This window comes from Lepidochelys olivacea, assembly GCF_965140295.1.
Source record: "Lepidochelys olivacea isolate rLepOli2 genome assembly, chromosome: 6".
Taxonomy (NCBI): domain Eukaryota; kingdom Metazoa; phylum Chordata; order Testudines; family Cheloniidae; genus Lepidochelys; species Lepidochelys olivacea.
The window spans coordinates 19,301,960-19,318,208 of record NC_140416.1 but is presented as its reverse complement, the minus strand read 5'-3'; the positions used below and the strand labels follow the sequence as shown (position 1 = coordinate 19,318,208).

At 41.9% G+C, this 16,249-nt stretch overlaps 1 protein-coding gene across 4 annotated transcripts in view; it reads right to left on the bottom strand.

Moving 5' to 3' along the window:
• The window catches only part of TSPAN4 (tetraspanin 4), a 658,755-nt gene that overhangs the window by 341,074 nt on the left and 301,432 nt on the right, over nt 1-16,249 (bottom strand). For all 4 annotated transcript variants that reach the window (XM_084632554.1, XM_084632553.1, XM_084632558.1 and 1 more), the window contains one exon: nt 12,126-12,173. The gene's annotated coding sequence lies outside the window, so the exon portion shown is untranslated. The remainder of the gene's footprint in view (nt 1-12,125; nt 12,174-16,249) is intronic.

Genomic DNA, 16,249 nt, shown 5'->3' with positions numbered 1-16,249 from the left:
GCTCATAGGGACACCTCTTTTCGCTTTTCAGCAGAGTCCCTCAGGCACCGGATGCAATGTTTCTGCAGCACAGAAGGATGTGGCCCCTTTAAGTAAGTCTGGTGCCAGAATTCTACCCCCTGCTGGCTGAGTGCATTCAGTATGTTGGTTAAGGAATGAAGGATTGGTGTTGGGGAGAGGAGAGCATGCTGCACCTTGGGAGAAGGGGCAAGTTCCAGTTCGATTCTGTGCATGAGAACATGAAACATACCTTCAGTGGGCCCATTATCTGACACCAAATACCTAGCACTTGGAAAGGGCACTAAATAAACAAAGGAATGATGTGAGTTTGTAATGTCTTGAAGTTCGTGCCACTTTAACCTAGTGCTGTGGGAAATAAAGTGGAAGAAATGCTGTTACTGTAAATGTCTCTCTCCATGAGGGAGTATTCCTAGTAAGCACACTCCTGCTATTTCTACAATGAGCTGACTCTCCAGCAGCTCTTTCTAAATTGCAATGAGCCACCAGAAACTCAGTGAGCTGCAGAAATCTAGAGGAGAATAAGACCGCCTAAAAAAGACCGTACGCAACTAGCATTACAGCAACTGTGCCACTTCTCTATAATCAGAATTATGAAGAAAAGGCATTCAAGCAATAATCACCTGCTGGTTCTGTTGATGGCACCAACAATGTCTCAAATTACTGACTTTCCACAATAAAGAGAAAGGTTAAGAGAGGCACCGAAAAAAATCTTATTTGTGCTCTGCGGCAACTCTTGGGTCTCAGTCGTATTCTACTAAATAGACTGTAGCAAAGTTCAAATAATAGGCTTGTCTAATTTGATCACTATGGGCCCGATGCAATGTCCACTGAAAGTTAATGGATTTGGAATCAGACCCCTGCTGTCTGTTTCACTCCTACCTTACTCCAGTTCTTGTTCCCTCAGTGTAACTCACTTTAAATCTATGGAGTATAACTGCAATAAGGCAGTGGTGAATTAGTTCCTAGATATTTAGGGATACCTAGGATGCCCAAGGACAGCAAGTATTTTTGTTTTCATTTGAGAAGCCTTTGTGACATCACGCAATAAGGCTAGATTGGTGGCTACAGTGTGTCCACATGCTGTGATCACCAGAGAAGGAGATCTGTCCTCCAAGATATGCAGAGGAATCGGAGTAGAAACTTTCTTCCCCCTTGGAATGGGTAATAGTTTAATGAAAGGATAATATGCCTAATCTTTATAATGCGAAGTCCATGTGACCTGCAGCACCTAAGTTCTGTAACAAAGATGCTCAATTTCTGTGGTAGTGTAAGATGCACAGAAAGATATCCTAAAATGGGGTTTATAACCAGATCTTCAGAGTCCCACTGACTTCATTGGTCATCCACATGGGCACAGTGGTCTACACCAGCAGTTCCCAATACAGGATTGAGGTCTAACTTCTCACCCAACATTGGGCACGTACGAAGCTATGCATCCAGATAGTCAGCATCAGCTGGGCAGGGAAGGTGTTAAGGGAAAGCACCAAACAATGTTCTATGTTAAGCAAGAAACAAACAAGGTATACAAAAGGCAGTTTGTGCTGGAGAACATTTGTCTATCATGCTCTTCATGGTGAGAGATCAGGGTGAGAGATCAAGGTGAGAGATCAGATACCAGACTGGCTTTGGCTTTCTTAAGAATAGCTTGTCTGTTACCGCTATACAAAGTCTGTTGAACTCCTTGTAAACTGAAGGTTAAAAAAATAATAACACAGTAGTTAAAAGCAAATCTTTCCCCCCCTATAAATTTTATGCCTTAATGAAAGTAAAGTAGCAGCTTAGGAGTATTATTAACCAGTTATTATTCTGTTATTTACAGCCCAGTTGATCAAGAAATTGCCTGTGATCCAATCACTAGACAGCAATGGTTTAGAAATAATATTTACAAAAAAGAAAACATAAAATACCCAAACCCACACACAACTGTTTCTTCCCCAAGCTTTTAAGTCTCAAAATAAAGAGGAAGAAATCCACAAATGTCATGCAGTAAGAATAATTTCAGTGACCAGAGGAGATTTTAATATATCAAACAGAGATGGCGGGGGGGAGGGGTGAAAGGAAGAACTGACAAAAGCAATTAGTAATTTTAGGTGCCTAATTTAAGACAACTTAAAGAGGGATCTGGATTTCAGAAAATAATGACAGACTGCCTTCTAAAAATCAAGCCTTTTTAAGCCATCTTGAGTTGGGCACCCAAAAATCGTGCGTTGCTTTTGAAAATCTTGGCCTATATTTTTATGTAGAAAGGGACAGATATAATAAAACAACGTATCTTCCTTACATGTCATTGAATAATATCCCACTGTTTTGAGACCAACATAAAGAAACAGGTAGAGAATTTGAGACTGGTTTACAAAATTTTAGTTTTTAATGTTCAATAAAAATTTCAACCCACGACAACATAATGCAAATGCCCAAACCCAGAAAGTTTTTCTACTGTTTTCTTTCATTGTTTAAGATGCATGGCAAAGCTGTGGGCTCCAGCTACAAAGGAGGGGTTGAGGGAAAAGATTTGACAGCTACCCTAGTTCCCACAACTTCCAAACAGTGCTCAGAGGACACAGCACAGCCATCTCTCACAGGAATTGAAAACAAAAGTGGAGAGGAAAAAAACCAAACAGCACAGATTCCAAAACGGGAGCTTTATTCCACGCTTAGTCCCCAAATTAATTGTTTTATAATCTCTATGATTTTTGTCCGTATACAAATGTAAACACACACAGGTACTCATACACTTGCACTCATTTCCCCATGGGAAAGGTAGACTCAAGGTCCAGTGCCCGCAACTAGTTGTCAACAATGCCCATCAAAAATACACATATATTGAAGTGACAAACATGAGAGAGAGCGCGAGAGAGAGCACACTATAGTGGGGCAGATTTTCAAACCGACTCTGGGAGCCAGCTTCTGTACTGTGGGCATGATCTGTGCCCACAAAGATGCCACTATTGAGCCCAATTCTGCAAGGTGCTGAGTACCCTCTACTCTCACTGACTTCTTAGAGGCCTTGACTATTTGGAATTAGCCATGGTTCAGCAGTCAGTGTCCAGGAACTGGTGTAGCTTGCCCCTATGCAGACCTACAGGGTAGACAAGGAAAGCCGCAATTTGCACTAGTTGAACTTCAGTTTCAAAAAAGAGTGAGGGCACCCAGTGCAAATTGTGCCTTTTCTAGCCTCTGCTTGTGGCTTGCCCCGAAGCAGGTACACCGATTGCTGGTCACTGACTGTTGAATCCCAAGCACAGAAAAAACACACGGCGCATCTCAGGAGTTGCTTAAGTTTTTGCAAGATCAGGCTCATCAGTAATTAGTAGTGTTATCTAACTTGTAAGCACAAACCATTCGACGTTTAACCATTGATAACTGGTCTCATAACATTATGGGCACAAATTGTTGTGTGCGCCAAAATGTTGTCCATTAATGAAAATCTGGAGTGGTGTGTGTGTGGAGTTGTCACATATGAATATACTTGTTTGGCAGAAAACATCTATAAAATTCCATGAAAAACAAAAACCTGAAAATCCTAGCATTAAAGTCAAATCTGAGAAATCAACCTCAGGAGATCCCAGAAGCTTAGGTTCAACACTCTAACACTGCTCCTGATGGGTTTGCCTTCAGTTCTGGTCTATTTGTATCTGTGACAGAGTATTAAAAAAACCCAGCAGGCAAGAAGGGGTTAAAGAGCAGCTTTGGACTCAGGCAGTTCTGCCCCACCACAACTGTGAGGCATGCCAATCTTGGTGGAAGAACCTTCAAGAAGCTGCTCAGTTCAAAAGGCCCAAGTCAGACCTCTCACACTCAGCTCCCAGAGATGAGAACTGTAACAAGCCAAGCTACCTTAAGCTAACTGTGAATATAGAATGGTAGGACCGATAACTGGAGGAGCTGGGTAGGACAGAGAAACTGGAGCTTCTATTAATTTAGCTTCTTTTCCTTTATTACCTTGTGGACTGTGACTAAGGGCTGGGCCCCAGGACAGAGTCCTGCTGAAAACATGAGCCTCCTGATGAGAAGATGGACACATTGTAGTTAAGTCACCCAGGGGAGGAGCAAGATCTCTAGCCACACAGACCTTAACCACCCACCACAAGGGTCCCTGGGCTGAAACCCAGGGTAGAGGGAGGGACGGATTCCCTTACAGCCACACCGGTAGGACTAGCCAGAAGACTCCAGATACAAGGGGCCAGAAAGATTATTGGACCTGGGACCATTGGGTGAAAACCTTGGTGTGATGCTGGCAAGACAGACGCTAGCTCTTGCCCACGCTGCAGGCATTAGCTAAGAACTGACAGCCTCGTAGCTGGAGACCAGATCAGGTCACCTCCATGTTAGTTTTGCTCAAAACAGGTATTAGTCTTATAAGAATGTATTTCATACTTAGACTATGAAATGCTTGAAAGTTGCTGCATGCATTAATCTCACTTGTAACATCTGTATTCCATGCTAGAAGGAAATAGGAAAGTTCAGTTTTATAACTTTGAAACTGTTTGCTCTGAACTCATGAACTCAGGCATGGGAATCATCCCACCCCTCCATCCAGAAGGACAATCAAAATCAGATGGGCCATCAAGGAGAATCAAAATACAAAGGATTGGTTAATGGCCCTATCCCACCTGGGAAATGTTACGTGTAAGGACGATCACATTGTGGGCTGAATGAAGGAAATAAAACAGTCTGCCATGAGGAAGGCACTCATGGTTGTGAGCCACTCCAGACACTATGATGCCTGCAGACCAAAGATGGACCTGGCTGGTGGGCCAAGAGAAAGGGGAATGACCAGCAGACCTGGCCAGCTGGACTGTAGAGCAGTAGTTCTCAACCAGGGCTACATCAACTCAACTAGATATTTGCCTAGTTTTATAACAGGCTAATAAAAAGCCCCAGCGAAGTGAGTACAAACTAAAATTTCATAAACAATGATTTGTTTATACTGTTCTATATACCATACACTGAAATGTAAGTACAATATTTATATTCCAATTGATTTGTTTTATAATGATATGGTAAAAATGAGAAAAGTCAGCAGTTTTTCAGTAGTATTGTGCTGTGACACTTTTGTATTTTTATGTCTGATTTTATAAGTTTTTAAATGAGGTGAAACTTGGGGGTTCACAAGACAAATCAGACTCTTGAAAGGGGGTGCAGTAGTCTGGAAAGGTTGAGAGCCACTGCTGTAGACACCCTGAAACACCACACCTAACCACAAGGAGGGGCACCAATTGGTGAGTCCCTTTGCCACAGTATCATTACTTATTATTTGTTGAAAAATGCAACATGCAACGAAAACTGGCATTTCTTGTACAAACTCTAATTTTTCTCTAAGCCCCATGTTCTTACCCAATCTGTTCCTGTCTCTCTCCTCTTTATCCCTTCCTTCTCAAACTACTCCCTTCCCTCCACCCCCATTCTCATTGCAAGTCTCCTGCATACAGGAGTCATTCTCCTCTCTGCTCTGATTTGCTAATGTCATATTCAGTAAGGAAGATCTATTGGACTATCTGTTGGACACAGTGTCACCTGTGTGGGAAGAGGAAGTAGTATATCAGGGTTCCATACAGCGGCTCCAGCTCCCAAACAGCTAATGCTGGTGCCTCCAGGTCAGCTCCAGGGCTGCATGAGGGCAGCTCACCAGAACAGGAGGAGGACAAGATGGGCGAATAGTGCCCGCAAATAATTTGGCATTACGGGTAGCTGCCCATGATACCAAATGCCAGCTCTGTTCAAAATTTCTGGGTGTGGTGAGGCCTCCTAATTTACTCACTCATTATGCCCATGCCATATCCATTGCAATGTCACCTGCAGAACTGAGGGATGGCACCTGGATCCAAAATTCATTTGCTCCTTCTGGTTCCTCCATCGGCAGCCTGTGGCCAGCCAGTGGAACTCAGCAGTATGTCACGCTGCCTGCTTCTTAATGACTCCTTGTTCTTGTCAGGGTCCTCTGAGAGGCCCACATCTCAAGGATCCTTCCTTAATCCTCCCACAGAGAATCCCCAAGTCAAAGTCGTAGAGTACTTCATCCCAGGCAGCACCTTGGTTGCTAGTATGAAATGGAAATTCATATCCGTCTGTATTCATGGGGTTAAAATGGCAGCAACCTCCACCAAAAATATGTGTATAAAGAAACCACAAGTTATTGAGAGAAATAAATCTCCTGTATTCCTCTGTTAACGTAAAAATTCCCGGTCAGATCCCTTAGTAGATAAACGGGTAGGAACAGGAGGATTGTACACTACATCTACCAGACTAATGTAGATGTTCAGTGTTTTAACTTTACTAAATGGAACTGCAATGCACACAACACCACTCAACAAGATAAATCACCCTTACTTCCCCAGCCTTTTTAATTACATTTTGAGCAGTGTATAAAAATAAAGCCACATGGCTTGTGTGGAAGAGCACTAGCATGTCTGCCTTCTTACAAGGTTCACTTTTAAGACCATTCCCCTGGATAAGATATTTTTCAACACCCCCTTCCCGCCCCCAAGTGAGAAGAGAAGAGACAGAGACAGAGAAATGGTTTTGTGTTTGAGAATCAGTCACCAGTTAGACATATATCAATAAAATATGGCAGCTAGTTCGTGCATATTTGTGTGTATTTGCCCACTGCCCACTCATCTGTCAAACTCCATCTGTCTGCAACACAATGGATTTAGCAGGGGTTTTTCAAAAGCACCTAAGCAACTTAGGTATCTAAATCATATTGATTTGGGCGCTTTAGAAAATCCGACCGTGAATGGTTGGTGAAATAAATACCCACTTAATTGTCCTGTCTGGATACACTCTGATCTCCTTTGGAAAAGGCATTTACAAGGCTTCACTAAACAGCGTGAGCTGTAATCTGCACAAAGGACCCAGGATTCAGCAAAGTGCTTAAGCATGTGCCTAAGTTTAAACATGCGAGTAGGTCCACTTTAAGCACGTGTTTAGTACCTTACTGAATAAGGGCCAGAGATGGAGGCCTTTCTAGTCATGTCTTGCATAGCTAGTGAATGCTATTCTGCATTTTTCCCTAAAAATAAGACAAGGAGTTCCCAAAGAGATGACGGAGGATATTTCATGCTACCGTGACTGACTGCTAATGGAGATTCTTCTCTAGAACCAGTGGTAGAGCATCTCCTCTGACAGTAGCAAGGAGTTAAACACAAACGATATCAGCAACACACTGAGTTCTATATTCAGGTCACACAGATCATAAAGCCACAATGGTGTCCGTACAGCTATTGATGTAATTTTATTGAAGTGAATGGAGCTATGCTGATTTACATCTGCTGATCATTGGGCTCTCTGAATCTCTGGTAGCATTCATGCAAATTATTGGTATTAAAAATAATACAGCATTTACAAGGAATAAGTCACACATGGGCTAATCCCAAATGATGAAGAAAGGCCAAATGCTAGTCTGTCCTCTTTGAGAGATTACAATCAACCTAAGGGCTGTTGAAATATATACCGTGGTGCGGGAACAATTTTTATTGTGGGGGTGCTGAAAGCCATTGAACAAAACCGTAAACCTTGTACAGGATGGAAACCACTTCAACGATCCAATGCTGAACAGCTTCCCCCCTTTAGTCATCTTTGTAAACACTGCTCTGTCTGGAACATGGAAGCTGAAAAGGGAAACATTAGTCTCCTCGGCCAGTAAGAGGCAATGAGAATTCGCAGAACTCTTATCTGTCCCTCCAGTTCTGAAGCATGCAAGGGATAGTGAAAGTGTGGCAAGGAACTTACATCTGCTTTGTTTGTTCGGCGAGACAGGGAAGGAGTAAAGTCCACAATTAATGAAAGCTTGTGGCATTCAGTAATAACGTTTCTGCTAGTAAACCAAAGCACAAACTGTGATAATGACTGTGCTGTAGTGAACATATCTTCCAGCGGTGTGTACCCTAGATGAACCACCTTAGACATTTGTCATCCGGAATAAAAAAAAGTCCTGTACATTTCCTCAAATGGTATTCTTCCATTGCTTTCACAAGGGTTGGTATATATTGATAAGTGGTGGAACTAGGGTGCTGGGGGTGCAGCAGCACCCCCTGCCCTGAAGTGGTTTCCGTCATGTACAAGGTTTACAGTTTCGTTCAATGGCTTTCAGCACCCCCACAATAAAAATTGTTCCAGCACCACTGTATATATTTCAACAGCCCTTAGGTTGATTGTAATCTCTCAAAGAGGACAGACTAGCATTTGGCCTTTCTTCATCATTTGGGATTAGCCCATGTGTGACTTATTCCTTGTAAATGCTGTATTATTTTTAATACCAATAATTTGCATGAATGCTACCAGAGATTTAGAGAGCCCAATGATCAGCAGATGTAAATTAGCATAGCTCCATTCACTTCAATAAAATTACACCAATTTCTACCTGCTGAGGAACTGGTTCATATATTTTTAAGGCTGAAGGGACCATTATGATAATCTACTCTGACATCTTGTATAGCAATGTCCAAAGAACCTCACCTTGTAATTCCTGCATGTGCATGGATGAGTGAAAACTTTCTTCCCTATGGCTGTCACTTTTAAAGCCTCCCAGTCAAGGTTTTACATTAACCTTTTACAACACTCCGATCCCATACATCACATAAACCCAATGCATTGGAAAATTGTAAAGTCACAATCATTCTGGTTAACATTATATACTTGACAGCTCCATTTTCATTACATTTTTGGCAACACAGAAAGCTTTTTACTCCCCATTTAACAGCTATTTTTGTAGATGCCACCATGGCTATTAATATTACAGCATCAGTGGTTCTGGCGGCATTTTAATCAAAGCTGGTCTCTTGACACTCATCCAAAGAAGCAGGAGACTCACCTGTGTGCCACCAGTTTGTTAGCACATCATTTTATATATGGGAAGAATAAGGAGATAAATGGGACAACCATATGCACCCATAAATGGTTAGAGAGACAAGGTGGATGAAGTAATGTATTTTATTGGACCAATTTCAGTTGGTGAGAGAGGCAAGCTTTTGAGCTACACAGAGCTCTTCTTCAGGTCTGGGAAAGGTACTCAGAGCGTCACAGTTAAATACAAGATCAAACAGATAGCTTAGCATAAGTAGTTAGCATATACTTCAACCACCTTGTCTTTCTAATATTCTGGGACCGACACAGCTACAACACCACTGCATACTTCCTATGGTTGGCATTTATTTCATAGTTTTCATCTCTAGAGAAGTGGGTATTACATTCCAGGGTGCAATTCAGACTGGTGAGAGGCTGTGTCACCCCTGCCCTGCAAACTTGGGTGCCTCACAATGCTTTGTTGCCATAGCTCCCACCTAGCCACTCACAAACAGTCTAATAGCAGACTGGTCACACCCTGAGTGTCTGTGTTTAGCTGCTGCATGCAGCCACACAGACACTCTGGCTTCCACCAGCCTTGGTTACCACTTGTGACCGGAACACACTCCCAGATCCAGATTTTCTGTCAACAAGTATTTTCTGCACTGTCCAGCCCTCTCCTGGACAGTCCAGATATATTAGGTTTGTTGCCCCTCTAAGGGGATCAATATACAACTGTTTGGTCCCTTAAATGGAGTTGCCCACATAGTTCACAACACTGCTTTTGATTAAAGAATAAAGTAAGTTTATTTAACTACAAGAAGATAGATTTTAAGTGAGCACAAGTATAAGGCATTAAAGTCAGAAATGGTTACAAAAGAAATAAAGATAAAATGCTTCCTAGTACTAAAACTTAAACAAATTAGACTTGGTTCAAGGTGAAGTCCCTTACCCCATGTTCCCAGTAACACTGCTGACCAAACTCTCAAGCCAAGATGTGCTCCCAAATCCAACAGCTGTTTCTTTTTGTCTTCTTTGGTGAAAGAGAGAGAGAGATGGATAGGAAGAGATAACTTGCAGTGTTTTGCCCTTCACGTTTATCATTCATTTGCCCTTTCAAATGTATTTTCCTGAGGGTTACCCCTAAGTAAAGTTCATTTCCACTGTGAGGACAGAGACAAGAAGTCCAGTGGTGAAAGAGGTTCCATGCTGTTGTTTGCTAAGATGCAGATCTGTTTGTTTCTGCCCGTTTCTTGCCAAAGAATGGCCATTTGATAGGTGATTGCCCATTAGCTTTGATGACACCTGGCTAGAGGCATCAGCTTGTCCTTTGTCTATTAGAAAATGGTTTACCCAGACTTGTCTGGTAAACACATTCAGACCTAATTTTAGCTTAGGTTTATAACTTTACATATAATGTTGCTACACACATTTCACCATGATATTATTGACCAATGAGATATTAGATTTTAAATGATACCTCGCAAGGCATATTGTGTACGAATATTATAACAATAGTGTGTAGGATGTGAATACAGAGGTGCATTCGGTCACAGTGGATAAACTGAAAGGTGGAAAAGAGAGCAATCTTTGATTTTGGCAACATACTCTTTTGCATTAGTGACTAACCTTGACAGGGTCCATACTAAACAGAACCTTGAAATGATGTTGCAGTCTTGTGCTGGAGAACTTATTGACAGCTGTCACTCAGCTTCTATTAACCTACTGCAAACGCTGCAGTGAATTCATACCTGAACTGGAAACACAAACTGTTGTATTCGGAGGCCTGGGTTTGAGGAGAGGCTTTGAGCTTTTGCACATTAGGTTGATGGAAGAAGTTAATGCCGGAGCTGATGCTTCCAGTCTCCCCACATTAGTGTCTTAAATCATGGTAAGTGACCAACATCTCCTATGTGGCTTCAGATATGAGCAGTATGTGAGAAGGTATTAAGTAACCAAAGAAGAAAAGTGCCCAAGAAAAGATGTAGGAAAGTTACCCAGAACAGTTGGAGACATTCTCTCTCTGTCTTAGCCAGAAATCATTCAGTTTTACATTTGAAGTAAGATAATCACATTTTTGTTCTAACTGGCCTCAGTTTATTCCATAACTCCCTTTCTTATGCTCCTCCTATAGTTCCATATAGCAGTTTAATAAAATGCTAATAGCAATGTCATAACCATACAGCTAAGGGTAGCCTAGAATTCCTACTTACCTGTAAGGGGTTAAGAAGCTCAGATAACTGGGTTAGCACCTGACCAACAGGACAAATGGGGAAAGGAGATACTTTCAAATCTTGGGGGGGCGGGGAAGGAGGGAAGGGTTTTTCTTTTACTCTTTGTTTGTGTGGGGACTCTCTCTTGGAACTGAGAGGGGCCAGAGAGAAATCCCCATCTTCTCCAACCCATCCCAATCCAAGTCTCCAGTATTGCAACCAGTATAGGTAAGCCAGGCAAGGCAGATTAGTTTATCTTTTGTTTTTCTTGTGAATTTTCCCTGTGCTAAGAGGGAGGTTTATTCCTGTTTTCTGTAACTTTAAGGTTTTGCCTAGAGGGGAATCCTCTGTGTTTTGAATCTGAATACCCTGTAAAGTATTTTCCATCCTGATTTTACAGAGATGATTTTTACCTTTCTTTCTTTCTTTTTAAAATAAAATCCCTCTTTTAAGAACCTGACTGATCTTTCCATTGTTCCAAGACCCAGGGGTTTGGGTCTTTGATCATTTTGTAACCAATTGGTTAGGATATTATTCTCAAGCCTCCCCAGGAAAGGGGGTATAAGGGCGTGGGGGGATTGCTGGGGGAAGAGGAACTCCAAGTGGTCCTTTTCCCTGGTTCTTTGTTAAATCACTTGGTGGTGGCAGCGGTACTTAAACCCAAGGTACAAGGGAGAATTTGTGCCTGGGGAATTTTTAATCTAAGCTAGTAGAAATAAGCTTAGGGGGTCTTTCATGCGGGTCCCCACGTCTGTACCCTAGCTCAACCACTGCATCTTTTGCAGACAGCTATTCATTGGACAGTCATGCCTAGTGCACAGATTTCTTTTTAACAGTTATGAATTCCTGATGAATTTAAACAATCCACTTATGCTCTGGTAAGGGACTCGATTCCATGGTACTTGCAGTTCCTAGTATGTGGGAGATGCATACTTTCAGATGCCATGTTACCCCTTTAAATGCCTTACAAGGCAGCCTTTACATCACACTGGTCTATCACAATATACACAGTGCATTAACTCAGACCAGTATTGATGATAAAAGCAGTTTAAAAACAAGACAGAAACTAGAGAGATTATGCCATCAATGAAGAGAGAAGACACTCACCTTCACTTCTGTTGCTTGTTTAGGTCTTATGATGTTTCCCAGGAAAACCTGGTGAGGAGGGGAAAGAGAGAAAAAAAAACATTATCCACAATCTGAAGTTAAAATACGAGAAAGCTGTGAGAGCACAGAAATCATAAATACATACACTAGATAAGAAAAGCGTGCCCACGAAGTGACTGCAAACTCCACAGATGCAAAAGAAATATCACTTCAAGGTTATTTAACTCGTATAGGCCCAGCTACTACCAACGAATACATGTGTTTAACCTTGTTTACAAAGTCAATGGGACTTGAGCAAATTGTGACAATTTGGGGGCTATACCTCAGTGTGCTATATTTCAGCCTCCATTTTGAGAGCAACCATGATTATGTCCGTCAGTGTATACCGTAACTGCCATGTTGACTTGCATCAGCACTCATATAACTTAGGAATAATATAGCAGTGGTGTTATGCTGCCCCACGAACAGAGAGGCTACCCAAAAATGACTGTGGCACCACCAGAAGATTGATAACTCCAAGCCTTCGTCATTCATCACCCTGAATCCATTCATTTTCATGTTCCTCTCATCACATTTTTCCTACCACACACATCCACACACCATAAAGAAAGAACTCACATTCTCTTGTTTGCTATTGGAAAAATAACTCTATTGATTAAATATTAATTGGGCGTTAATCACCTTTCACAGTTTGTTTTCACTATTCTGTTTTTATTCTTTTATTACTTTCAAATATGTGAGAGCAAAAGACATTTCCTTACCAGTTGTGACCTTTTATGCTTGGCAAAGAATCTTTTTTTTAATATAGCAGATATTTTCTGTTAAATTCTGTGTCTTTATACTTGTGCTGCCTAAACAGAGGACACCGTTTTATTCTTAATTTCTTGGCAACTATACTGAGTTTTAAAAACAAAACAGCAATAAAAATACATTTAAAAATTGAGATTTTTTTTCCCCATCAGATTCTACCCTCTGGAGCAGAGGGAAGGCCAAAATTTGGACTTGAGCTACTCGTCAGACTGAAAGTGTCACTTTAAAGAACACTAAGGAGTGTAATTTGTGTGTGGAGTTGGTGTACTGTCCTTTTATCTCTAGCAGCCTGGATTCAAATTACTGTCTTTGGTCACAAGGGAAAATTCTCTTAGTGGACCCAGTAGACAATTCCACATATCACAAAATGCCATTACACAGCTTGGTACAATTGACAGCTTCTGCTTGGGACTGAAATAACAGTGATGCAGCATGCTAGCACTGAGGAAAGATCAGCTTATGTTTAAGGAATTAAATTGGAACACAGGAGATCTGGGTTCAATTCCTTGGCCTGGCACAGACTTCATGACTGATCTTGGACAAATCACTTTGATTCTCTGTCCTTATCTAGGACTTGGAAGATATTAACTAATACGTGTTAACATCCCAGTATAGACAAGGCAGTGTGCCTTTAATGTGTGTTAAGCTGGTTAAAGCTGTTAAAACAGTGCAGCTCAGTTCCCTATTCTAAAATAGAAATAACACGATTTCCCAACTGCACACAGGTGTTATGACAATTCATTCATTGATGTTTGCATGGTGCTCAGTTACTGCAGAGATAGAGTTCCTAAACAGATCGTGCACACACAGTCTAGAGCATCACTGTTATCGATAGCCAATGATAACAGTTCTCTGTTTCCATGAGCATTAAAATTCACTCATAAAAATGAGAGAAATAAAGGACTGCATGAAATAACTCCCAGTACACAATTCATCAAGCAACATAGGGCACTCCAAAGCACGTGCTAAAATCAGCCCTGCTACATCCAAAAAGGATGCAATAAGTTTTCCAACTGAGTACTGATAAAGCCTTCTCTTCAGGTTTCAGGCATTTGTATAAGTGCAAATCTCTCTTGACAGCCATAAGTTCATCTTAAAGAGTGATGGCAATCAAGGAAATATATTGTCATATTGTATAATATATATTATCATATTGCAGAGTTTCACACACACATACACAAGCAGATTCTGACATTTAAAGACATCACCCTAATTTGTCTGTGCCACATTGCGCAAGCTGTGAGGAGAAACATGGGAGTGTTGCAAACTTTTAGGTAACAGACTTTTAACTGAGAAACTAAATTGAACGTCAATCCACTGGAACATTTCACAGCCTCTCTTACACACAGAAGCTAATTTAAAAACGGAGACTATTCACCCAAAATGCCATTTATATGGCCAATCATTTCCCCTATGCCTGTATTATTTTTGACGTAATTTCTGTGTGAATAAAAGCTTTTCTTATTCAAGGAAGGAAAGATGATTTGGTGTTAAGGCACAGGACTGGGACTCAGGCAATCTCAGTTCAATTCCTGGCTCCAGCACAGGCTTTGTGTGTCCGCCTGAGCAAGCTACTTGCCTCATCTTTCTTTGCCCCACTTCCTCACCTGTAAAATGAAGATAATAGCACTTCCTTTATCACACCTTTGTTTGTTAGAGCAGGGACTAGCTCTTACTAGATCCATGTATCAGAGTAGCAGCCGTGTTAGTCTGTATTCGCAAAAAGAAAGGGAGTACTAGTGGCAGCTTAGAGACTAACCAATTTATTTGAGCATAAGCTAAGTGAGCTGTAGCTCACAAAAGCTTCTGCTCAAATAAATTGGTTAGTCTCTAAGGTGCCACTAGTACTCCTAGATCCATGTACAGCACTTCAAAGAATATGGCCCTGATCTTGACTGGGGCCTCTAGAAGCAACTGTAATTCAACTGTAATAACAGACACTGTGACAGGGTCGGGCCAGATGGCTACAAGAGAGTGATCCTATTGGGATCTGGGAAGTGGGCGGGCTTTTCCCCCAGCCTAAGAGGGGGATCCACAGGACCTGGACACCAAATAAATAGGGGGGACAACTAATGAAATAACAGGTACAGGAGTGTGGTCAAAGGGTCAAACAAAGGGAACCAGACGGGGACACCAAGCAGAGAACCACGGACAGTGCCCACTGCTCCTCAAAGGCGTCAAGGGAGTCAGTGGATACAGGACAGTGACAGAAGGCAGATATATTAGCCCCAAGTTAAGTAGGTCCCTTTTCCCTGGGTAAGGTAACAGGGAAGGTTTCAGAACAATCAGGAACTTTCTGGAAACAATTAAGGCAGACAGGCTGATTAGAACACCTGTAGCCAATCAAGAAGCTGCCAGAATCAATTAAGACAGGCAGGCTAATCGGGGCACCTGGGTTTAAAAAGGAGCTCAATTCAGTTTGTGGTGTGCGTGCGAGGAGCTGAGAGCAAGAGGTGCAAGAAGCTGAGAGTGCAAGAAGCTGAGTACTACTGGAAGACTGAGAAGTACAAGCATTATCAGACATCAGGAGGAAGGTCCTGTGGTGGGAATAAAGAAGGTGTTGGGAGGAGGCCACCGGGAAGTAGCCCAGGGAGTTGTAGCTGTCATGCAGTTGTTACAGGAGACACTATAGACAGCTGCAATCCACAGGGCCCTGGGCTGGAACCCGGAATAGAGGGTGGGCCCAGGTCCCCCCCCATCCCTCCATTTCCCCAACTCCCTACTTGATACTGGAAGAGTTGACCTGGACTGTGGGTACCACCAGAGGGAAAGGTCTCTGGCTTGTTCCCCAATCCACTAGTGGATCAGCAGAGACTGCGGGAATTGTTCTTCTTCCTTTTCCGCATGCTGGCCAGTGATGAGGCTAACTGAGTGAGTGAACAGCAGATTTGAGCCACAAAAGTGGCCAAACTGAGGGCTGCCGTGAACCTCTGAGGCGAGCAAATCTGCCAATAAGTGCAGGACCCACCAAAGCAGAGGAGGAACTTTCTCACAACACCCAGAGTCTCTTCCCTGTGTATCTTTCAGTAAGACTCTCAGAATTGCATCTGTAATAGCATGGAGCTATTGTTATTCAAATTCACCATTTCGACCTAATTGCAAATTCAACATTAGACACTTTATTTAATAATCAAATAGGAGAAGATGTTTAGGAAAGGCAAGTCCTTGTTTAAAAACACATACCTGTATTATAATATCCTCAAACCTGCCAGAAATAAATTACATTTCCACTGAAATGTTCTTCCATTGCTGCAACAATTTTTACTTACTACACACAAAGATTGCCAATGCCTATATAGGTGCAGTAAGATCTT